A 25,493-nucleotide genomic window follows, 5' to 3' on the forward strand; every position below is an offset into this window, starting at 1 on the left:
AAGGCCCTGGGCAGGATCCCCAGCACTGCAAAATTAAATGTGATATATGTATATTTACTAAGATATAGCAAAAGCATGAATTCACCCTTTATCATCTCTGTCTTAGAAGTGTAAAACTATTTAATTCAGACTCATAGGGAATAGAGAAAAACATATAGCCATTGTCACAGTAGAGTGAAATGGTAAACCTTTTGAAACGACAATGCCTATACTGAATCTAAATTACATTAAACATATATAATTATATGGATGCCAATATATAAACACTTTGGATGCCAGCTGAGTTTCTCTGCTCACCCACACATGGCTTTTTCTCTGTTTCAGGTGTGTGTGTGTGTGTGTGTGTGTGTGTGTGTGTGTGTGTGTGTGTGTGTGTGTGTGTGTGTGTGTGTGTGTGTGTGTGTGTGTGTGTGTGTGTGTGTGTGTGTGTGTCTGACAGTCTGTAACCAGGCACAGTGCTTGCTATTCAAATTGCTACTGTACAATTCTAGAAAATAGCAGGTTGTCACTCCTAGACTCCCATGTGAATGAAGAGCCAAGGGAAGGAGGGAGAAAGAGCCTGGTTTAGAAATAACCTGCCAGTTCTAATCTTCAGAACCTTTGCATAAACAAGATTGGAATGAAAACAGTGTTTTTTTTTTAAATTTAGAAACCTGTAACTTATCCAATCATAACATTCCATGCTGAGTGCATGCACACGTTTAGAAAGACACCACAGTGTAGGCTTCTGGGTCCCCAAATCTATCTTCAGTACTGGCTTTGTATATAACTTAAACTTAAGACGTCAATTGGCTGCATGGTGTATTTTTACATTAAATCCAGTAAAATGAAAAGAAAGGATAAAATGGCCAGTAAAAAAATAGCATTGCAGTAATAAGTTTTAAGAGCATTTTATGTGTTAATCAGAATGTTAATTAGTCCTGTATTTACAAACAGAAAATGATGAAGTTTTATATTTCATATGTAGATTTGAAAACAGAACGACAATGATGTCACATGTTTTCAGTGCTCAGCCTCAAATATATTGGAGATGTATTAAAAAGAAGGGCAGACTTCTCAGAAATGGAAACATTAACAAAAGCCCACTGTCCTATACCTACTTTGTTGAAAGGTACAAGTGTACGTACTTTGAGTATAATAGTTGGGACAGCAAGGAATCTGCTTGTATTATTAAAATAGCAAAGACATCAGTCAACAAGTTACTTGATTACTTTTTAGGGGATAATTTTGTAATGGCAAGTCTTAAAACTTATATATCTTTCAAAGGTATAATTTCAGGTAGGCTCCAAAGTATTGGCCTACATACCTCTGAAAACTCAAAAAACGGCTTAGCAAATAACAAAGCTAAACTCAAGTTAGAGACAAATATGCACAGAGCTAAAGAAAAAAAAAACACCCAGAAAACAAAAACAAACCAAAAATCCTCTGAAAATATACTCTGAGAACCCATACTGTGCACATCCTTATGAGAAGCTGACTGGCAGCATGTGGTGTGAATGGAGAGGGAGACTAGGGCCCTTGGTCTTGGCCTTCGGTTGGAACTAGAAAGAATAGTTCCTTTTCCCTAAGTATACTGAGCCTGGAAGAGAGCCAGGGTTTTCCAATCTGAGCATGTAATTCCTCTTCATGACATTGATGAAGAGTTTCAGCAAGCAGTGACTTAGATGGAAATAAAATGCCACAATGATTTTTACCTAAGGTTTTTGCTCAACACAGTACAAAATTGAATGGACTATTGCGGTTCACTGTCTTCAACAGTGCCTGGCCCACCAGCAAGTCTTTGTGTTTAGATCTTAGGAATGGGTGGAAATACCAGATGTGCACTTTGCTGCTTCAGGTGACTGTAGTGGGATCAAATAGAGAATGCCCAAAACACAGGGCCATGTTGAACAAGGCTAAGGCTGTATTTTGGCCAATTGCCCATCTCCCTGAAATCACAGACACAATCATCTCCAAAGGTTGTTTATCATCTAGGAAATAGAAATTGAAATAGCTCTGGAATACTACTTTATCACACTGCACAATAATGCCTCAGCCCCCCAATCAGTTACTGCCTTCACTTTGGGAAGCAAGTTAACGGTTCCTGGTAAAATGGAAAACGATGTGTGTTGTCTCAGACCCAGCACTTCCAGGGGTACGCAATCTTTCCCGCAGGAACTCTCCTTCCTGTGTATGGGCACAATGGTACCCCACTTGGTCTGTTCACAGGTGAAGCAGTAAAAAGAGATCAGGTATATTCATTCACATGCATGTTAATTCCATATGAAGGTAAGTCTGATCACTGTTTATGGTGGAATGGCTAAGTTCACTAAAAACTCTGTGTGTGTGTGTGTGTGTGTGTGTGTGTGTGTGTTTAAAGGAATCAGGTTGATGAATGAACCACAAGCCAGTTTATAATAATAATATAGCTGTTGGAGTGGAGGAATTCTATCACTATCTGTTCCAGTGGGAGTGTATTAAACACACACACACATGTGAATATATATATATATATATATATATATATATATATTACTTTGAACTTTAACTTTGCCTTTCTAAGAAATTAGATTATTTGTATTCTCTCTAACATTTCAATCAATACATTTTGTATACACATGCATGCTACCTAATGTATTTACTTATCAGTTTGTAAGCTAATTCTAGCTGCCCTATATAAAAGAAAACACAACCTTTGTCCCTCTGGGTCCTACTTACTTCACTTAGCATAATTTTTTCTTTATAAATGATATAAAATCATCTTTCTAATGGATGAGCAAGATTCCATTGTGAATACATACCACATTTTCTTGATCCATTTATCCATTGAGGGGCATCTGGGCTAATTCCATACCTTGGCTATGGTGAGTATTGCTGCGGCAAACATATTTGTACTGGTGGCTTTACCGTATCCTGATTTGTAATCTTTTGGATAAATGCTCAGGAGGGGAATTGCTATATTATAGGGTAGTTCAACAAAATAAACACCAGGAAATGGGCACTTGAAAGGTGTGGGGTGGGGTGAAGAGGAGAAAGGTAGAGGAATGAAGAGGAATGGAGAGGGGGTGGGGCTTGAGAATACAGTCAAATATTCAATCTATACCCCTCAAAATTAAGAAAAGTGAGGGAAGGGACGAGTTGGGGGGGATGGGCAAGAATGACAGGAGTGACATCGATCATGATGCTCTGTTCTTGTATAATGCTTAATTAAGTGACAGCTCCTTTGTACAACTACTTAAAGACAGTGAAAAGTAAATTAGCATAGGGGCTGGGAAGGTGGCTCATGCTTGTCTTGCATGCATGAGGCCCTAGGTTCAATTCCTTAGCACCACATAAGCAGAAAAAGCCGGAAGTAGCGCTGTGGCTGAAGAGTTGAGGGACAGTGCCTAGGCCCAGAGTTCAAGCCCCATGACTGACAAAAAAACTAGCATAAAAAGAAAAAAGATCTATATATTGTGCTATTATGTAACAACTTCTATTTATGTAAAACTTGTAATAACTATAAATATTTCTGACTTAATCAGTGAAAACTAATCTGTATTTTCTGTTGATGTGGTTTCTGTGAAGACTAGACAGATCTGGCATGTGCACACCCTTCCTTTAGCTTGTACCCTTTAATTCCCTGTGCTGTCCCAATGACCAAAGGCAGACCATGAGATCTCCATGGACATTCTGTGTTCCTTTGTTTGGCTTGGCTGTTGGGTTCCCTCAAGGCATTTGTGTTCTCTCAGTGCTTATGAGGACCAAGACAATTTCCTCTTTCTCCTCCCTCTGTTACCCCTCCCCTTGGGATTTATTTTTATAATCTTGATGGAAAAATTCAGAAGTTTTACATTTACCAGGAAAATAATGATATATATTGTACAATTTTAATTAGCAAATCCATTTTTTAAAAAAAAGAATAATAAAAAGGCAAGATTCATTTCCCTTTGAGAAAGTATCAAACCACAAAAGAATACTTAGTGGGTTTTAAGATGAACTAAATAATTTTGGTAATTTTTAAGAAGTGTTTCACTGTTAAAGGTTTGTTCCTGTCTAGGAAACTCATTTTGTGTTCAGCCAGGATTTTTTTTTTCCCTGCTGAATAGTATTTGGATGTAATTCACATCATCTCCAGTGACTTTACTTTTTCCTGGCGGCTAACACTAAATAACTCCTCAGGTTGGTATTTTCTTTGTGTTGCTATTTTGATAAATTAATCCATTTATGGTCAAGTCTGGTTGACTTGAAAACCCAAAGGATTTGTAAAAAAGCCATGAAAAGACCTTTGGAGCTAAGTTTAAATGGAAACTTTTTTTCATTCGTGTGATTTTTGTTATATCAAAAATACCAGTTCAAAGGCTGATACATTTCAGACCACACATTTGTTAATATCTCATGTGAGCAAAAGACAAAATGCTCAGGTTAAAGTAGTAGCAATCCTTAAAAATAGCCCCTCCCCCCAAAAAATCCTAAATATTTTATGACTCACTATCTGTCTTCTTGACTGTTCTTACAAGAAAGATCCATCCTTTCATTTTATGTCTCTCTGACTTCATCTCGTCATGTGAAGCTGGAGGGCTTTCATCTAGCTTTATTTTTAGTGCTTAGAAGATCACTCACATTTCTGTCTTCTAAAACAGATGAACATTTGTGTTGTGCTTCTTGAAATGTCTCACTTTATGGTGTTTCCAGAACACTTCTTGTATTGTAGTCTCTGTTCAGATTATTCCACCCAGCTCCAGGCAGGCCTCAACATCTCAGCTTTGAATACCAGGTGTGTCGCTCAGGTCTCAGTGCAGATCACCAACTGTGGGATGTATAATCGAGATAGTCACACAGTGAGATTTTCCAGAGTGTGTTTGCTCGTATTTTAGCCTAGGAGTGCAGCTTTACAGTTTGGGAAGTGGTAGTTGGAGAAGTGTATTTTGGAAATGCTTCTCAGCTATTTTGACATACTCACTTCATCAGGAGGCACTGACTGTACCATATTAGTGGGTCATAAGCCCAGAGATAAGTCATCAGTTATACTCATGCTTAAAATGACAGGATGGCATTGTTGTGGGCGGGTTTTGATGCCAATGACATTGCCTTTTACAAATGGAAAGGAATTATGCTATATTAACAGAAAAAAAAACCTTCTTATCTGTCATACTTATGTGTCAGGAAAATTCAAGGTTCAACACCCAGGCCATGAGCAAGGTAATTACCGGTGTCGATCTGTTTGGTCTTCTCTCTCCAAAGCTTTCCTCTTCATCCATTCCTTTTCTAAGTAATTATCTATTAAGATGTAAATCAAACAGTGCCATGTATCTCAGCAACACTTTACCAGAACTTGGAGTTAGAACTGGAGGTCAGTGCACTTTTGAGAGGCAATGGTATGTATCAGTGTGTCAGTCACTTGTGTTGGCTTGCTACTGGTCTTTCATTGGTCCATGCATTCATTCAGGAAATAGCTGGTGACTTGTACACAAGCCTGGGCAAACTATGTTGTTAGTGCCTAATGTAGTTCTAGTTTTCCTGCAGCAGAGGAATGAATGGGAATTCATGTATCTATTTAGCATGTGTCGCAAGCCAAAAGGTCAAAGGTCTTATAAGAGGGTCCATTCCAAATAAGAGAAATCACAGCTGCTGACCTTTAACAAGAAACAGGAAGATTTTCCTCCCTACAATAATTGTTCCTCTCTTCTGAAACAAACTTGTCAGTACCTTAGAATTTTGAAATTCTCTAAAGCTAAGTTTAATACTACTTTATTAAATACTACTGTATGTGTGAGAGAGATATTTCACATGGAACATTTGAGGTTAGACTTCTGGTCCCTTAAGAAGTCATTCAGCCAGATGCCTGTGGATCACACCTGTAATCTTAGTGATTTAGGAGACTGAGATCCGAGGATCCTGGTTCAAAGTCCGGCTGGGGCAAGAAAGTCTGTGAGACTCTTATCTTCAATGAACCACCAGAAAAACCAGAAGTGGAGCTGTGGCTCAAAGTAATAGAGTCCTAGCCTTGAGCACAAAAGCTCAGGGACAAGAGGCCCTGAGTTCAAACCCCCAAACCTACCAAAAAACCCCAAAGACCTAGAGAAAAAAAGAAGTCATTCAAATGGCATTATTTGAATCCCTGTTTCTTAATACCATATTTCCTCATGGTTGCTCTGATGCTCATTTCCCCTGCTGTTCTGTTGACTCTCAGCTCCTCCGACTCCTAACCCTCCAAGCAGTGAAGATCCTCAAGGTTCCATTCCTTCTCTTTTCCTGCACAAATAGCTGTAATCAGGCCCTCTGTGCCATCTCCATCTCCATGAGACCCATATTTTTATCTTCAGCCTTCATCTTTTTGTTTTATTACCACTAGTAATTCATTTTAAAAGCTTGGTCATAAGTAAAGGGTAGACTGATGAATATATACAGTTGTAGACAGGACTTTTCATCAAATCTAGTGGTGCCTTTTTAAATGCATTCTTGTCAGATAGCCTCTCTTTAAAAATTATGAAAAACCCATATTCTCTTCTTTATAAATGCTTTCTTGTTTATAGTTCTTATCTGTTTCTCACCACGGTGCTTTTTTTTTTTTACAGTCATATGATTGGCATAAGAAATTATGTTGAATGTGGTGACTTAAAAAAAAACAGTCATTAATTTTCTCTCCATTTCAGAGGTCAGGATTCGGAAATTAACGTGTTGTGAGACCCCGCCCACTCAGGGCCCCTGGAAAGATGTCTTTCTTGCCTTTTTCTAGCATCTGGTGGCTGCTAGCCATCTTAGTGTCTTTATTTAGTGCCTGCATCCCTCCAGGCTTGCAGTCCATCTTTACTCAGCCTTCTCTCTGCAACTCCTTGTATCTCTTTTTGGGAGAATGCCAGTCTGCATGTAAGGCTCATGCCAGTTAGCATGACTTCCTCATAACAATAACAACTCCATCTGCATGGCCCCTGCTTCCACTGTTCCAGGTGGATGTGAACTTTTAGGAGACGCTAACCCATTGCACTGTCCAGGTTCATCTATGGTCATTGCCCAGCGTGTGAAGTAGTTCAGAGTACACCTGGCCGAAACTATGGAAAGTGGCTGTCAGACTCAGCTGCTCGTGAATGCATAGCCTTGGACCAGTGGCTTAGTGCTGTCCTTCCAATCCTCGAGAACAAAGTGGAGGAGATAATGAGGCTACCTCGTAGAATAAGTGTAAAGATGAAAGGATTTGCGAATGTATGAAACGCACAGCAGGAGGTGGCAGCTATCTGTTGGCATTTCCATCCTCATCAGTCTTTGTGCCTATGCCTAGCCTAACATGCTTCTGAAGATGCTTCCTGGAGATGGTTCTCACATATGAGGGGTTAATGGGCTAGACTGTGGTAGAGAAGATGGCCTTATACACCTTCAGGGTCACTTCTGGAGCTGCTCAACTCAGAAAGTTTTGCACGGCTGAGTGGCTGGAGATTGTGGGGCCTATTATACCTCCAGGTGCCTACGGTTACCTGGGTTCCTTGGAATGTCAATTAATTTTCATATTTCCCTTTAAGTTTCTTACAGGGCTCAAACAAAGAATTTTTGAGTTAAGTCCCAAGTGGTGTTCTCTTTTACTAACAGACTCATAAGACACTGTATTTAAAGATTTTTTTTAGAAGGCTTTAAGAAGCTTTCTAGGTTTTCAAGCTACTTAAAAATTTGTTCTTGCCTCTAGCACAAGAGCTTTTGGTGTTATCTTTGCACCAAAGGTTTGGGATTTTAGAATGTATGCCTCGCAATGAGCCGTGAAATGGATTTATTGTAGCTCAAGGACCTAAGGTAAGAGAACACACTGTCGTCTTTCCTCTGAGAATTTCTGGCTTCATAGAAGTTGTATTGTTTTCTCCAAAAGGAAAGCTATACACAGTATCTCAGGTGACAATAGCGTCTAGAGCTGCTGTTGGAACTCTAGATGTATCCGTGGATGGCACTGAAGTCTTTCTTAGTCTTTCTTGCTATTCGAGACCAGTGGCAAAAAGCTAGATTCAATCAAGCTAAATGATTTCTGTATGGAAGTTTGGATGTCTAATGTAACTTGTAAACATGTGTTTACATTCTTGTCTTGGTACCGTGGCATCAGCTGAGATACTGTTCATTCATGAGGGCTTAAGTGTAAATATTACTGGCTTGGCATTCAGTGAATCTATAAGAGGGAACTAAGGCGGAAACTGCTAGATTAAAATACAGTTTGCAAAGACTAAGAAGCAGAAATAATTAACTTTACCTAGGACTGGGGTAGGAAGCAGTTTGCTAAGAGGAGATGACACATTTTGAAACATAATTTGGAAGACAAGGAAGCCAGCAAGATCTTCTCAGGTCATAAAATATGTTGTACTCAAGAGCTACAGGCAACTTGTCTTTGTTTATGGCACTCAGTCTTGATAATAGGACTGTGGAGTTTTTGGAAATTTAGGACATTTTATCAACCTCGTGATACATGCCAAATCATTTGCAAAGGCCTATAATATCAAACAGGTAAGCTTGCACAAATGAATATAGACTAAGCCTTGACAACTGATATTTAAAAGTAGAAATTTGGAAATTATTAGAAGGTACTGTGATATCCATATCATTTTGGATCTTTCTTGTGACACACTGGACAAGTCATGGCAATGGTGATTTTTGAACAGTGGTAAAGGATATTGGAAAGGATATTGCTGAGGTCCATGTAGGTCTTAGAGCCCATACACATAGCTTTGGGTATGAATTTGTCTTTGAGTATGATTGGACTGGTATTATTATCAAATATTATTTCTCAGAAACAAAAAGTAGAAGTTTAGCTATGACCACGGAGACAGGTTGGTGGAGGTTCAGTAGGAATCACGAGCATGAATTGGAGTTTCTTGGGATCCAGGTTCATAAATGGCCCGTTTATTCAGGTGTTCCCAGGTCAGGGAGATATAAGGGGGAGAAAGAATCTCCTCCTGGGAAAATATGGATCCGAAAATTCATGATGGGTAAGTTTAGGATAGTTAGTTTAGTGTACATTTTGGTTTTTGTTAAACCAGTCATACTGAGCTTTCTTTTTTCCTCTTCCAGACAGTCTTCAAAGTCCATTCTCTTTAAAATTGTTTAGAATTCTTAATACTCCCAGGGGAAAAGCATTTCCAAAAATATTCTTGAAAAGTTATATGGCCTTTTTTTTTTGAAAGAGTTGACACAATCCTTTGATGACGATTTAATGTAATATTTTTATTGGAGTGCAATTTTAGTTACACTTTAGTTATCTGAATACAATTTTAGTGAAGAGTCTATCAAGTAGACATTTTCAAGTAGATAACAAATATATATTGTGTACTTCATAAGTAGAGATTGAGTGTACTTTCTCCTTTCCTTCTCCATTTCAACAACAGATGCTGTAAGATTTACATTATTAACATTACTTATTTAAATGATGGTATCAAGATTAACAACAGTAACAACCAACACTCTTGGAATGAGAGTCAGAATTTTTGCCCTACTACTAAGTTTTTGATTTTGGAAAAGTCACATTCTTTTGCTAGCCCTTAGAAAGGCTCAGCACTACTGAAATAAATGACATGCTTAGGGACAAAGTGACCCACTAATTCTTGGTCCTCTTAGAGTCATCTGATTTAAGCTGTAAACTTTAAAAGTAATTTTTCTTTGATTTCTCAAGAGGCTCTGTTCAAGAAGAGTAAAGAGATGTACTAACAGGATGTGGAGTTTTAGAAGCTGATTATGCTTATGATTAATTTGTCTTTATATTCAGTTTCAGTAATTCCTCCCTTCCCTTCCTCCCTTCTTTCCACTTTCCTTTCTTCCCTCCCTCCCTGCATGCCTTCCTCCCTTCCTCTCTTCCACCCTCCTTCCCCTATTTTATATAAGGCTCTGCAGTGAGAGGGTGGTTGACAAATTCTCTTTTCCTGTAGCATTTATGTTTTAGTATGGCATTATTCAATGGCACTTTCTGCAACAACAGAAACATTGTGTGCTTGTGTTCATCCACACATGGTGGTTGCCAGCAAACGCATATGGCTACTGAGCTGTTATAATGTGGCTAGTTGGGACTGAATTCTCTATTTCATTTCATTTTATTCAATGTCAATATACTTGAATTTTGAATAGCTACCTGTCTTTGGTAGACATCTTTTTGGACATTTCAAATGTTGTGGTAAGTTAGACATTAAAATAGTCAGATTATAAGCATATGCTTTTAGCTCTGAGAAATAGTCCGAAGGGGATGTGTTTGTAGATTTTTTTGAACACATGCAGAGTTTTGTTGAATTTATATGTATTGGAAGGTAATCATTAAAAAGCTGAAGTATGTTTGATAGAGGTGGAAAGAAGTAGACAAATTTAAAGGAAGAATAGTATATGAAACAGACAGTTGTTTGGAAAATGAGGATGAAGTAGGTAGCTTCAAAGTTGACTTCTAGATTTCTTGCGTGTAAAACTAAGTCGCTAAGAGAGAGAAGACTGAAGAAGAGTCAGGCTTACATTTCAGTGAGTTTCCTCTTGCCATGTTGGTTTGGAATGTATGGGCCTAACACTCAGAAGGGAGTTTTGGGTTAGACTTTGAGACCTCTATTGAAGATTCGAGCAAGATTATTCTGATTTAGAATTAACTAAGTTGATCAGAGTGTCCAGTAGTTATTGGAAGAGCTCTAGTACTTATTGGCCAACCTGCAAAAGAAGAATAAGAATTAGAGACTGTGAGAAAATTGAGTGCTGAAGTCTGAGAGAACCGAGAATGAAGGTTCTAGTTCAGTTAATAGGCCAGTGAGTTGTGGGCTCAGGGGGAGGAGCTGATGATTTCTCTAAGACATCTGAATAAGTGAAGCTTGTTTCCTCCAAAGGATCATTCAGAAGTGATGGTACAATTCAGGATCTGATTATGAGCATGAGTGACCAAAATCAAGGAGACAGTATGGTCTAGGAATACTAAAGGGACCCTGAAGTCACACAGATTAATCACAGTGAAAAATGTAAGTTAATTCTTCCTTGACTAAAAAGACAAACATTCTTCTATTATAATCACAACTTATTAAAATGTATTTCACAATGTGCAGATATTTAAGTAGTGGCATGTAATATGAAATCTATTTGTTACAGTGCATCATAAAATTAAAGATCATATATCTCATGGGAAGGCTTTTTCATTCAAAATTTGAAGGTTTGCTGTAAAAAAAACACTTAAAAATGATGAAAGGTTACGCTATTATTAGAAAAGTGTAGGCCCTTCATGACCTTCACTACCACCAATCAAGAAATTCTTTTGATGCCTTGAAGACATTGTTGTAGATTAAATCACCTGCCTATGCTTTGAAATCTTCAAAACCGTGTGTTCGATCATCCATCTTTCATTGCATTGCCTTCTCTAGCTGCCCTGACTCCTCCCTCCCTCTTTTATAATTAACTAAAACCACAACCTGGAAAGAACATGAGTTATTGAATCTTGTTCTGAAAAATCCCTTGAAGTTTAATACCTGCAGGGAAATAGATAGGATCAAAAACATTGTGACTTACTGTCTGTTAACTAATTTTTACCTTTTCTCCACAAGTTACATAAACGCACACATAAGCTGACCTTTCTAGACTGGGCCACATTGTAAATTCTAGAGTTATTTTCTTTCTAATGTCTTGAATCTAAATGTTCAATCTGACCAATGCTACGTCTCTCTCTTCTCTTTAAAACTGGTTTTTGAAATCAAGACATTTGATTGATATAATGAAAGTACTAGTTTAAAAGAATGATATAATGATTTGTGCAAATCACATTTGATCAATTCATCAATAACCCCACAAATAGAAGTAATATAATTTGATAATTTTTTTTGTTTTGAATAACAGCTTTTCATTAAATAATACTTCAATGAACATTCTTATTCTCAGATTTTGTGTAGCCTCAAGTGTTGAAGCAACTCTCAAGGTACATTCATCACAGTACAGTAACCAGACACAAACTCAGTCCCTTATTCTCAGGCATAGCTCCATTGTAAATGGCAAATGTAGCAAGACGATAGTTGTATTTATTATTGTAGGCAGGCAAAATGCTAGCAAGCCCTCATCTCAATCAATAACCAGGTATAGTATTTCACACCTGTGATTCTCACTACTCAGGGAGTACTTAGACTTACTACTTGATTAGTACTTGAATCCTGACCTTACCACTTGATTGAGATAAAAGTTGGTATTTCATATGTTTGTAATGCATTTCAAAATTGGAGATTTTCACAGAGACACACCACTCCTTCCCCCAAAAGGTTCACACTGGATGGTATGAATTCGTGAGGTCATGTCAGCTTGTGTTCTTTGCTCTCTCAAGGCTTAAGGGAAGCCCCTAAATGCCAGGGCTTCCCATTTGATCATTGGTTCAGTGCTTTCTGTATTTGGGGGAAATTCAATGTTGTAGGTATCCAGCTTCTGATGTGCAAATGGGACTACCAGGAAACACGAGTTACTTAAATTCCCTAAAAGTTCCACCCTCACAGTTATTAGGATTATGCTACATTAGGAGTTTCCCTTTGAGTCTTTTTTATTTTCTGGAAGAAGGGTATGAAAAAATTAAGATGGAACTGTAATCTCCTATTACATTCTTTGATTCTTTTCAGTCATTTATGGCTATTAATGTTCTTTCATTTAGCACTGTAGCACTGTGTTGGATTATTGTGCCCCTAGTGGAGAAAGTATGTTCTTGCACGTTTTCACTTGAGTCACTGTTTCTGGCAGTCTAAGTACTGTATAATAAGTCCTTCAAAGATAGACATGATGCAAGTTAATGGAAGAGGGAAAAGGATATTGCTCTCTGTCTTACTTGTTCCCCATTGTAACAGATGCTTCTAAACAGAACAAAGTTACTCTCCTGACATACAGGGAAGTCTTCTTTATAAAAGTGCATTTACTTCAGGTTCTTTTACAAACATAAGATGTTGCCGAGCGTTTTAAAGTTATTTATTACTTTTATTGTTCTGCCTGTCGCCTGATGTTAACTCACTGTATTCATTAGACAACTAGCACCCAGTTTCTCAACCTTTCCAGAAGAAGGCCCCGGTTTCCACTAAAGAGTTTTATGGGGGCTCCCCACAGGATGAATTTCACACAGCCGGCTGCACTGACTGTTTATAATGGTCTTTGAATGCAATGCCAAGGCCTCCCACTAATTGTTTTATAGGATCCGTGTGGGACCAGCATCCTTGACTGGGAAGGCCCGGGTAATAGGGCTGGAGACCGAGGAGTTGTCAGATACACAAGAACAAGAGCAGACACTAGAAGTAGTCCTGGTTAGCTGCGATGTTGCCAGGGAGAGAAATCCGAGCTGCAAAACATGCCAAATGCTCTCTAATTTTCATCAGCAACCCTGATCACTGAGAAAGCTCCCTTCATTACACTTTTGAGAGAAATTCAAATCACAAAGATCTCTGTTATTAATTGGAGGGATCACTTCAAGGTTTGGGCCTGGTAAAGTGTTGTTTTCCAAGGGGTTAAAAAATACAAGTCACTACATATTTTTATGTGTTCTTTTAAGGAGAGATAACTCATCGTGGTTATCTGTGAACATTTAGTCCTGGAATAATGTGTTCAAGGTTCTCTATTCTTATTATTTTTTTTTCCTCTGAGATTGAGGAAGCATGTTATTACTCTATTAACTATTAAATTGCATTCATCTACATTAAAAAAGTAACTTTTCTGAACTATAAAAAGATTTGTAGTGGTATAATAGAGATTCCTATTCCTTAACTAGGTTTGATATTGCTACTTCTCAGTCTCGGAGAATCTGCTTGGCACTGAACCTGTCTTTTCTTTAGAGACTGAATCAGGGTATTCTTGAGTGGTAGTGTGACTTCGGAGAATGCTGCTGGCTTCTGGAATATTGAAATGTGACCAGAATTATTAGGAATGTACTTCATTAGTTAGGAATAGAAATACTCTGGGAAGATGAGCACACTTCCCTCCTTTGTAGGACAGTAGCATTTGAAGCAAATGACCTATTAGAGCTTTGCAGAGTTTGACATTTCCTTTTAGGAAGCTGAAAGAGAAAGAGTTGTATTTTGTAGTAACTTACATATGCTCATCTTAAAAGAGATTCTAACATTTCACATAAATCTTGTATTAGCAATTATTTATGAAAATTATTTGTAATACACATTCTGTTAGCATTTTGGGGCAAGGACAGAATTGGGACTTGAATTCAAATCATTGAGATCTAACAAGACTAGTGCTGAACATCATGAGCCATGCCGCTATTTCTGGCTTTTTTTTTTGGGTGCCAATCCTGGGGCCTGAAGTCAGGACCTTGACAGTGTCCCTGAGTATTTTTGTTGAAGGTTAGTGCTCTACCACTTGAACCACAGCCCTACCTCTGGCTAGGATGATAGGCATGAGTAAACTGCACCCAAGCTGGCATGTTTCTTATATGTATGTGTAAAAGATATTTATGCAGCGTGTATGATAAGCTTATTGGCTGTCCTGTGATAACATCAATATAATAGTGATGTGAAATGCAGAAAACAAATCACAAATATGATATATATTACGTATAAAATAAGTTAGATTTCTCAGACTATAGAAAGTAATTCAAAGCATTTGTGTATGTTCTATTAGTTAGAATTATTGTTTTTTTCTCTTTCAAAGTTGATTACGAGATTGCAAAATCTAAAGCAGAGAAAAAAACCTTGATGATAAATTATTCATCCTATGATGTCAAGAAAGCATCTTAATTATGTTATATATTAATTTTAGACAGCATGCAGCTATGATGTAAAAAATAATAAGATGGATTTTTAGCTCTGAATAGCTCTTTGACAAGTCTTTAATTTCAACAAGAAGATACTTAACAGTCTCACCCAAAGGTGGGTAGCATCAGGCCCTTAGTCCTTATTGGGCACAGGGTATATCTCAGAACACACTGATGCTTCATGTATGCTCTTTGTAGGCTGCTTCCAACTGTCTGCCTATATTGATAATTTTGTATGATTGGGGGAATGATGTTATCAATATCTAAATGGTCCTCGATAGAAAAAAGAGCTCCTTATCCCTATATGAAACAAATCTAAACGCTAAAGGTAAATGTTAAAGCTACCTTTATACCTTCTATAAGCTTACACTGGTCATTATGGAAGCACAAAAATATGCACTCTTTTGTGCATCATCAGAATTTCTTCTGCAGACTTTAAGGAAACTCTCCCTTGGATTTTGGGTCTAAGGGCCAAATGGAACAGAGTACTCTCTCCCACATCAGGACTGATAGACATGATAGGCATCTCTCCCAATGAACATCCATCAACAGTGCTGTTTCACTCAATCATTTACTACTTGGGCTGTCTAAAACATTATAGTTATACAACTTACCCTAATGTATAACTAATATTTATACCACTTGTTTTACTTCATTAGATCATTCTACTGAATATCTTCCTGTGCATTTTTACATATATTTTGGTAAAGTTTAGAATGAAACTAAGGGCCAGGTGCCTGTGGCTCATGTCTATACTCTTAGCTACCCAGGGCGGTCAAGATCTGAGGATTGTGGTTCAAAACCAATCTGACAGGAAAGTCCATGAGGCAGCGTGGCTCAAGTGGTAGAGCAACAACCTCCGGCCAAAAAAAAGAAAAAGAAAAAGAAAAAAAGCGAAGGAACAGTACCCAGACCCTGAATTCAAACCCTAGTGCTGACAAGGACTCAGTTATTAAATAAATAAATAAAATGCAAATAAAACTACGAGTTGGCCTTGTGGACACTCAGTCTCTTTCCTCACTCTCCCTCACAAGGTGGCTGTATCCACCCATGAAGCCTGGCAGCTGAGGCTCTGTATGCAGGGGTCATTGCTGAATGGAAGTGGTGTAGCTTTAGTGATGCTTCTTTCTTAGATTATACAGGCAAAGGAGTGCCTGGCACGAGGTGGAGATGTTTCATGCACAAACACGGTGGACAAATGACCAAACGGAGAAGTCATGGAACTATACAGGTATGTGAAAAAGGTATCTGTGACATTTTTGGGCCACCCCCCCCCCCCCCGCACAGTGCTCTGAGTACATTGTCAACTTGCATCTATGATTGTGTCAATGATATGTAAGTGTACATACATATATTTGAACTCTATGAATTATTTATAGGAGGCCTTATGTTATTCTAGTTTGCAGGTAGGAAACTTAGTTTTAGGGATGTTGGATACCTATTCTTCAATCACATGGCAGATAGGATAGGAAAGCAGCAACTCATTTGCTCTCAAATTCCTTGTAAAGTATTGAAACGGAAAGGTCTATTCATATATCACCATTCTCTTGTTGGTGATTGGTGTGTGAGTTACAGGCCAAATAATAATGCATTTAGATACATGACTCCATTATCCACAATGCTGGTTATTCAAATGACTTCATTTCTGCCAGTTATTTTTAGGATAGATAAAACTCAGAAATGTTCTTGTCGGAGCTAGAATTGTAGGACAGTTTGAAATGTACTAGAGTAGATGATCTTTCAGTTTAAAGATAATCTGGGTTGTAGATCTCTTTGTGATTTTACAAAAGGACTGGCACATACTTGGTCTGGGCTTTAGGAAAATCTATAATACAATGCTAATTATTAGGACTGTTAAACTACAATGGAGTTTATGTCACGGGCTTGCTTCCAACTATCAAGGGATTCAATCTAACAATACTGTGTCTTGACTAGCATATAGAGTCTGTATACTTTCATTTTTGGAAGAAGTCCCTAGCACTTCTGAGAATGAGTTTTTATTTTATTTCTCTGACTTTAGGGACTAAACATACTTATCTGAAACATCTGTATCAGTCCTAGTTTGCCACTGTAGTTATTTTTCTTTCTTTTTTTTCCCCTGGAACAAGCAGGGTAAAATGAAGAGTTTCAAAATTACACAGATCATCTTATCAGCTGAACTATTGGCTTTTTTCTTCACATTTCTAGAGAAAAAGTGTGATATTTCTTTTTTTAATTTATTTTTTAATAAGTTATTTTTATTGTGACAATACCGTACAGAGGGGTTACAATTATATGAGCAAGGAAATGAGTACATTTCTTGTCAAGCATTGTTACCTCCTCCTTTGTTTCCCCTTACCATCCCTGCCCTCCCATCGCCCCTCCCTTCCTCCCCCCCCCCCCCCCGGCCAAAGTTGTAAAGTTCGTTTTTCGGCATAACGACTTGTATATCTCATTGTTGCAATGGGTCCACCTGTATCCCTATTTAAACGATTTGTTTTTTCTCTTCCCCTCCACAAATTATGCCAACAACAAATACAGTGAAAGCAGGAGTTATACTGTGTGGGATGGACTTACAAAGCAGCAAGGAAATCATCTTATAAATGTGTTAGAAACAATCGCAAGAAAGAAAAACAATTTGAGTCCTTATCTTGGGGTTCATTTCGCCTAACATCAACTTATCTGATCATTTAAGTGTGATATTTCTTAGATAGGTAGAAAAATAATGTCAATAACATATATACATATATATTATACACACATATATATATGAATAACACACATATTTGCAATACTTGGCCTACTCAGCATTAGAAGCCTTAGAAAACATATGACTAGTATGTTAATGGGCCATAGGAGTCTCTTGAAGCATAAGACTGTGTTCTGGGGCTGGGAAGGTGGCTCAGTGGTAGAGTGCTTGCCTTGCATGCATGAAGCCCTGGGTTCCGTCGATTCCTCAACACCACATAAGCAGAAAAAGCCAGAAGTGGCGCAGTGGCTGAAATGGTAGAGCACTAGCCTTGAGCTGAAGATCTGAGGGACAGTGACCAGGCCCAGAGTTCAGGCCCCACGACTGACTATATATATATATTTAAGACTGTGTTCTGGTAGGGCAGACTATTTGGCTGCTTTCCCAACATTTACTTGCCAATTCCCTGCTATCAAGCAGCCCATAATTTCCTTATGGGTGTGCATGAATTTTCAGAGAATTTGAATTTACATCAGGCATGCAACTTAAATCCAGACCATCAGTATAGTTCATACTTGCATCCATGTGTGGAGGCGGGGCATGTGACTTTTCTAACCAATTGCAGAGTGAATCACAGAACTCAGCATTTTTGGAACAGTCACGTTCTACATTGACTGCTGAATGTGAACAGGGAAGGTATTTAGCCCCAGGAACTGCTGCCCACTGTTTAAGAATCATTACCTACATGGTACAATGGGAAAATGAAAAGGAACTGGGTCCGTGGATATTTCATCGAACCAGTGAATGAGGCCTTACCTGAAGGTTATATTTCTCCTTAATGTTTCACTACATAAACCAATAAATCTCATTATTGTTGAACTTAGCTTGAATAATGCATTGCCACTTAATGAGTATTTTTGGAAGTAAGGGCTGGGGATTGAATCTAGGACCTCTGTACTTATTCTCTACACTTGATCTATGCTTCCCAGCACTTTTGTTTTTATTTTGTTTTTGAGATGGGGGTAGGTTGGGGTTGGGTGGGCTTTGCAACTTCCCTCAGGCCGGCTGTGAACTGTGAACTTGAGATCTTCCTGCTTTTGCCTCTGGGTAGCTAGGACTACAGAAAGGAGCCATTGATCCTGACTAAAGACACAAATTTTGAGAAATAGGCAAAGAAATGATGACATGTAGTTATTTTCTCATCAACCTGCAATTCTGAAACAGTGAATAACTCTAGTGACACAAAGAATTAATGATGCCAAACAGAGATCCGTCTTGATATAAGTCATTGCATCTTACTGTTGTTTTTCTCAACACACAGGTCTGTGTTTTTACCTTATCTAGCTATACCCTAAGTGTTGCAGTTGTTAAAATAATTACTCGAGAATAGTTTCACAGACTGGTTCAAATCTTTCACCCAGTGTTGGAAGAACAAGTCAAAACAGATGCCTTAAAAATTCTAAGCCTCATCAAATTCAAATGCAAAGAAAATGACTGAAGTGCTTTGAAACTTAGGTAGAATACTGCGTGTATGTAGGGGGGTTAGACATATGATTACTTTAACCACCTATTCAAAAAGAAAAGGCAAAGAACCAAACAGATTTTTTAATGTATTTAAAAAATTATCTTGAAGTAGTTGTACAAAGAAGTTTCCATTTAACAAAGTAGTTTACAAATACATTGACCAAGAAGCAGATTCTTTATGAGATAAATGGATGATGATGGAGTGTTGGGATGGAAAATATCTTTTATTGATTTGGGCCAAATGTTGATTGGCAGCAATCAGCACTTCATAACAATTCCATGATTCTAATGATAAACAATCAAGTCTCAGGTAGCAGAAGTTATCTTGAAGGCACAAATTACCCCACTTGCAATCTCATACCGCTTTCTTATTTTGCTCTTATTTCTTTCTCTTATCTTCACTCCCATCTTTCCTTTCCTGAAGACTGACTGCTATATGTGACTTCATGATAAATTTCTAGGATCAACTATTTATAAAAAGGAGGCATGCTCTTCCAGGTTGATTAGAAAGATATTTAGTGGATTTTCTTCTAAACAGGTGTTTTGCAAACTTTGTGTATTTTTTTACTTAATATCATGCATAAGAATATTATATGATCATATTTAGACACTAAGTTTTTCTAACTTCCATGTTTTGTTTGAAAGCCTGAATGTGGCAAGTATTATTAAAGATATTTAAATTTTACAATTTTCATTTAAAGCCAACCACAATATTAGCCCAGAGGAGTTTGCCCTGGAGTTCTGATGCATCTGCTAGTGTGAATGGATGCTCCTGGGACCTATCTTATTTTGTTTCTCTCAAGAACACCTTGTTAAATTTGGTGATCATGTCCAAAGTCAGCAATGCATGCTGAGTTTTGTAAGCTATTTGGCTATATATTAGGTTGCATTTTTCAAGGTTGTCACTGTTTTCATTGAATCTTTCGGTGTTATAGTGATTTATTGTGTCTCTGTATGTGTATGAATTGTAAAAGGCTACCTTTGCTTCTTGAAAAAAATGTTAAAAATAGTACCTTTGAATGGTGTTCACAGGTGAAAATCTAGTAGATAGCTTTTAGAAAACAGATGATCTCAAATTAACTTAAGTGTTGATCAGTAAGGAAAGTATAATTTAAATCATTTCATCTTATTCTGGAACTTAGATGAAGGGTCATATTCTCACTTTGGTAGACTATGAAGAGCTATTTTTTTAAAACCTATCTCTTTCTCAAGTTTGACCTAATATTTACTTTATTTGAAAGCTATTTGTATATAGCCCATTCTTCCAAAATTCTTAAGATTTACTAACAATATTTAGTGAACTGAGATGATCTGGACACAGGTGTGAGTGCCAAGCTTGCTACACACGGAAGAGACATTAAGAGGGAAAACAAAGGAGGAGGCAACAATGCTCAATAGGAAATGTACTCATTACCTTGCTCATGTAACTGTAACCCCTCTGTACAGCAATTTTACAATAAAAGAGTACAAAAAAAAGCTCATGTGGACAGGGCAGTGTGTTCCTTCTTTGTGGGTCACTGATTGAGTTTAGCCCAAACTGACCCTAACACATTAACCAAACCTACCCAAACATATTAACATTTTAGATTAAACTCACCAAACATTGATGGGTTACAGTGAGCAAGTCATTGCACTCCTCTAGAAGAGAAATAGCTCTGGCACATTTTTTCTCTTCTTACAGGGACAATTGGAAACTAGTGCACTGGGCAAACTCAAGAATTGACAATACTCAAGACAAAACACAGGGACTAGGCATTCTGTGGGGCTCAGAGGAGGGTGGAGTCAGGGACGGATAGGGGAAAATAAAGTCATGAAGGAATCAGTGTTTGGGATTTATGAAGGAACTCAAGGTTGAGAGTCTCATTGAAAGACCAAGTAGCCATTTGGTGAGGGGAGATGGCGGGGAGGGCATTCCACTCATAGAAAAGCTGTAAGCAAAGTTAGGGAGGTCAGAAACTGAGAGATCAGAGAAGTGAAGTTTCCTGAAATAGATGTGCATGAAGAACCAGTCATGTGAGTGCATCTTAAATGACAGACCAAAGGAGTGTTGGCTTAGTTTGCCAGGTGGGCTTCCTTGGTAATCAAAGCGATCGCCAAACATTTTGTGTAGTGTTTTCTTGGGAGGATCAGAGGATGTCTTAAATGCTTGGACAGAAGGACATGCAATGGAGAAAGTCAAATACGCTGGCACATTCTGTATGTCCCATCACATTGCTAGAACTACATTATCTTCAATGTTGTATTACTGTATTCCCCACCAATGGTTGTGGCCATTTGGTGCTCATCTCTCCACTAACACTTTTTTGCAAAGATCATGAATTACTTCCATGATTGAAAAAAAAAATCGACTGGCCTCTTTCTAATTCATGTGGCTTTATTTTGGGATCACTGGTCATGTAAGAGTACCCTTTGAAAAACTCCGTTCTGTGTGCGCTTCTAGCCACTTGGGTTACTGTGCCTCCTTTTTTTTCTTCTTCTTTACTTTCTCTGCTTCTGTTTTGGGTATTCTCAAGAGTTCAGTCTGAGGGGCTAGCTCCTGAGACACTCACCGAGGCCAGCATGCCTCCATCAAAAAGAATGGCATTGCCCCATTTGTTAGGAAATGGAAAGACTTGGAATAAATTTTATTAAGTAAGCCAGGCACAAAGAAACATAGGTCACATGGTTTCCCTTATTTGCAAGAACTAGTATATATATGTCTGAGACAAGCAGAGAAGGTCAGATAAGATGATGTTAAGCGAAATGAACCCCAAGGTTGTTTTTCACGTATTTATAAGGTACCACGTGATTTCTTTTTGTTGCTTTGTATGTCCCTCCCCCACGGTATAACCCCTGCTTTCACTGTATTTGATGTTGCTATAATTTGTGGAGGGGAAGGGAAAAAACAAATTGTTTAAATAGAAATACAGGTGGACCCACTGTAACAATGAGGTGTACAATACGCCATGTCGAAAAACTTTACAATTTAGGTGGGGTTGGGGGGAGGGAAAAGGGGGGCGGGCAGTGTAGTTGTGGAGGTGGGAGGGAAGGGATGGTAGGGAAAAAACAAAGGAGGAGGCAACAATGCTTGATAAGAAATGTCCTCATTACCTTGCTCATGTAACTGTAATCCTTCTGTACAGTATTTTCACAATAAAAAAACTTACTTTTTAAACCAATAGTTCAGTCTGAGTCTTTCTTCTTTGGGCCCTCTCTTGGCTCCCATCATCCGTATTTATGATCTTGATGTTGATGGCTCTCAGACCTTAGGTCTGGAACAGGTCTGTTTCATGCATGGGCCTATGATTTCTGCTCATCTCTGCTTGGAATGGAAGCAGTAGGAGGTTCAGGCACTGCACATCCCATGTTCCAATCTAAACTCATCTTCTCTTCCCATGCCAGAGTCACTTCCAATCCTTGACGCCCAACCTATTGAACCATACCATCGTTCTTCCCATTGCCCAAACCAGAAACTTAGAGCTGCTCAGGGTTCCTTGTCGGTTGCTGCTCCTTCATTGAGTGTCTTAAGTCTTGCCTGACTCCAGTACCTCCCTCACATGTTGGCTCTTCTGTCTTTCCCACTAAGTTGTTTAGGACTCCCTACTTTGTCAGAACTAGCACAGCTTCCTTCTAACTGGACTCTCTGCATGCAGTTTTGCTCCTTCCAGTCTAGTTTCTGTTTTTATGTTGGAAGTGAGTTTTTTCCCCCCAAATTCATTCTTGAATGGTTACTCAGAGTAAAATGCAAAACCACCAGTTTGAAATATGAAACTCTTAAATCTATGAAACCACTTCAGTCTTTTCATTAGGATCCAGGTATTCAGAGACGAGCAGAAATTTCCACTGTAGTGTGGATTCTGTCTTTCCAGCTACTCCAATAGTCTTCTGTCATGTTGTGGTCCTGTGGCACACTGGCTGGAACTCGGTGGTGGAGGATGTGGAGCTTACGCTATCCCTTAGCATTTTCACTCAAGGGTAACACTGTACCACTTGAGCCACAGCTCCACTTCCTGCTTTTTGATGGTTAATTGGAGATCAAAGTCTCATGGGCTTTCCTGGCTAGGCTGGATTTGAACTGCAATCTTCAGGTCTCAGACTTCTCAGTTGCTAGGATCACAAGCATGCCATTGGAGCTTAGCTTGTGTTGAACTCTTAAGGCACTAGATTGCAATATTTTTTTCTTTGCAATGCCCTTGGAATTTATGCATAAGGATTGTCCTTTTTCCCCATATATACTTATTATTCATAGGTATTGAACATATAGCTATCAGGTAGGAATGTTGAATGAATTAAAGAGGAACTAAATTAAGATCTATAAAGTCTGCATCCTCTCCAATGATCTCATTATCTAATGAGATGTTTTATAAGTACAAATGCTGTTAAAAAGGTGCCAACAATTGCAATGCATAGTGGTATGGGCTATGAACAGTCGGTTTTCAAGTAGGAAGTGATTAAATTAACATCTCCCGGGACTGTCTCTTGAAGATGTATAATAGAAGTACATGGATGTTTTCTTGATGCCTAGCCAAGTCTCTTTGAAGTGAGTTCTTATTGTGACACTTAAGGTATTCATAGTACTTACAAAACATTTTTATTGATGCTTTAAAACTTTGCTCCATCTTTTGTTTTGTCAGTTTTATAGGGACTCAGAAAGAAGTCAAGCAGGATGTATTAAATTCTGGACATGTTATTTGTCTGGCTAACGATCCCAAAGATTATTTTTCTTTTCTTTTCTGAGATGCCTATAACCATTTCTATTATCTAATAAGCATTTCAGATGGTTCTGGCCTCTGACTTTGTGCTTCATAACTAATCCACGAAGAGCTAATTATACAATATAATCACAGTTTTCTTCTTTATCCTCTAAATCACTTTAGGAAGACAGTACATATTTAAGAATTTGAGCCTATTGTTTTATGAGCCCCCGGATTTTAAGAGCTATTGTGACATAACTTTCATTTTCCTGGAGCAAAGCACTGCTGAAAAGAATTAGTGCCTCCTTCTGACTCTTAGTAATAAGTCGCTGTGTGATGTGGCTTTCCCAGTACTTGAAAGAGTTGATCTGAGTATTGATTCTGATGGAATGGAAACCTTCTCTCAGGGCTATACAGTTGGGCTGGGGTATCTGAGGAGCCCTGTAGGAAGCTGAGTGAGTATAAGTGTGCAGGCTCTCAGTCAAACAGCAGTTCTGTTTCTCCCACTCCAAATCATATCAGTGTGGTGTCTCTGCCTATGAGCAGGTTTAAAATACCATTTTAATGGAAAGTATTTTGAAAGCTGATTTGTTTACTCGATGCAAGTACTCAAGGAAATTATGGTGTGGACCTTTGAGGAAACCCATGAAAATACCTGGACACATCAGGGGCTCACACTGGTCATCTTAGCTCCTGGAGAGGTTGAGATCTGAAGGGGAGGGTGTGAAGCCATCCTAGAAAGTCCATGAGACTCTTATCTTCAAGTAACCACACACAACAAGCTGGAAGTGGAGGTATGGCTCAAGTGATACAGTGCCAGTCTTGAGAGACAAAGCTCAGGGACAGTGCTAGGCTTGACTTCAAGCCATATTAAAGCCATATTAATAGCACAAGAAAAAACAACAACACATGAAAACAGAAAATGTGCAATATGGCATTCACTAAGTCAGTTTTCCATTTGTCACCATCAGGGACAGCGAGAGCTAGCCCTATGTTTGTAAGTTCAAGGCAAGAGGAGACCCTCACCCCATGTTTTCCATCTAGTGCTTTCCCTCCCCACTTGATGTTTCCATTGTATAACAGAACCTATAGACGAGGGGCTGATGAATGTAAGGTCGAATTTGAGGGGGACAGTGAGAGGTAGAAGCTTAATGCTTCTTGAGAGCCAGGGGAAAGGTTGACTGTTTTACAAGGGTCACCTGTTCACATCACAGAGCTAAGGGATTTCATGCCAGGAATCTGGAGTCACATCAGAGTTTTATAGATTTTGGCCAAAGGTGGTTTCATATGCAGAGTTAAATGTTTAAAGGTAATGTCTATTGCTCTTTCTCTCTCATATTTTTGTCTCATACTTTTTTTCTTCTGCCTCCAAATAGGTTCATCCGGGTTGCATGATTCAGGTTATTACCATAGTACCCACACAAAAAGATGACAAAGCAAGGCAAATTGATTTCATGATGGGAAAAAATTATGATATTTCTAGGTAACTAAGGTTGTGGTACAGAACGTATGTCTAAGACATAGGTAGGAATACACTTTGCTCCAGAAGTCATTTGGATCATATAAAGCGGATAAAGCAATTTTTGTTTAGGCTATAGAGTAACTGCATTTTTTGAAATGCTTAAAAAATTGTCAATGTTGATCCAAAGTGCTATTTTAAAAATTTGCTTTTAAAATGACATTTTTTAAGGTAACTAAAACTGTCAAGTTGAAGGATGGGGTTCTCTTCGGCAGAGCTTGTAAAAATATCCTTGGCCATATGTGAAACAGGTTTAGGGCAGTTTGTCATAAATAAATGAGTTTGTCAAAAACATGCACACACACACACACACACACACACACACACACACATACACACTCAGAGGAAAAATTCCATAGTCTTAGATAAAGAAATCTTGGCTTTTAAAGATTTTACAGGGACTGGAAAGGTGGCTCAGTGGTAGAGAGCTTGCCTTGCATGCTTGAGGCGCTG

The 25,493-nt window shown here is 38.4% G+C and overlaps 1 protein-coding gene across 4 annotated transcripts in view; it reads left to right on the top strand.

The window, feature by feature from the left end:
• Positions 1-25,493, top strand: part of Bmpr1b (bone morphogenetic protein receptor type 1B) — a 301,468-nt gene that overhangs the window by 102,285 nt on the left and 173,690 nt on the right. Inside the window, exon 6 of one of the 4 annotated variants that reach the window (XM_070022297.1) lies at positions 15,790-15,887. The exons of 2 other annotated variants lie outside the window; for them this stretch is intronic. The gene's annotated coding sequence lies outside the window, so the exon portion shown is untranslated. Of the gene's footprint in view, positions 1-7,677; positions 7,741-15,789; positions 15,888-25,493 lie in introns of those variants that run through there. One more of the 4 variants, XM_070022300.1, reaches the window with a different exon arrangement.

The sequence above is a fragment of the Dipodomys merriami genome, unplaced genomic scaffold, assembly GCF_024711535.1.
Source record: "Dipodomys merriami isolate MVZ:Mamm:240054 unplaced genomic scaffold, mDipMer1.0.p SCAF_15, whole genome shotgun sequence".
Lineage (NCBI taxonomy): Eukaryota > Metazoa > Chordata > Mammalia > Rodentia > Heteromyidae > Dipodomys > Dipodomys merriami.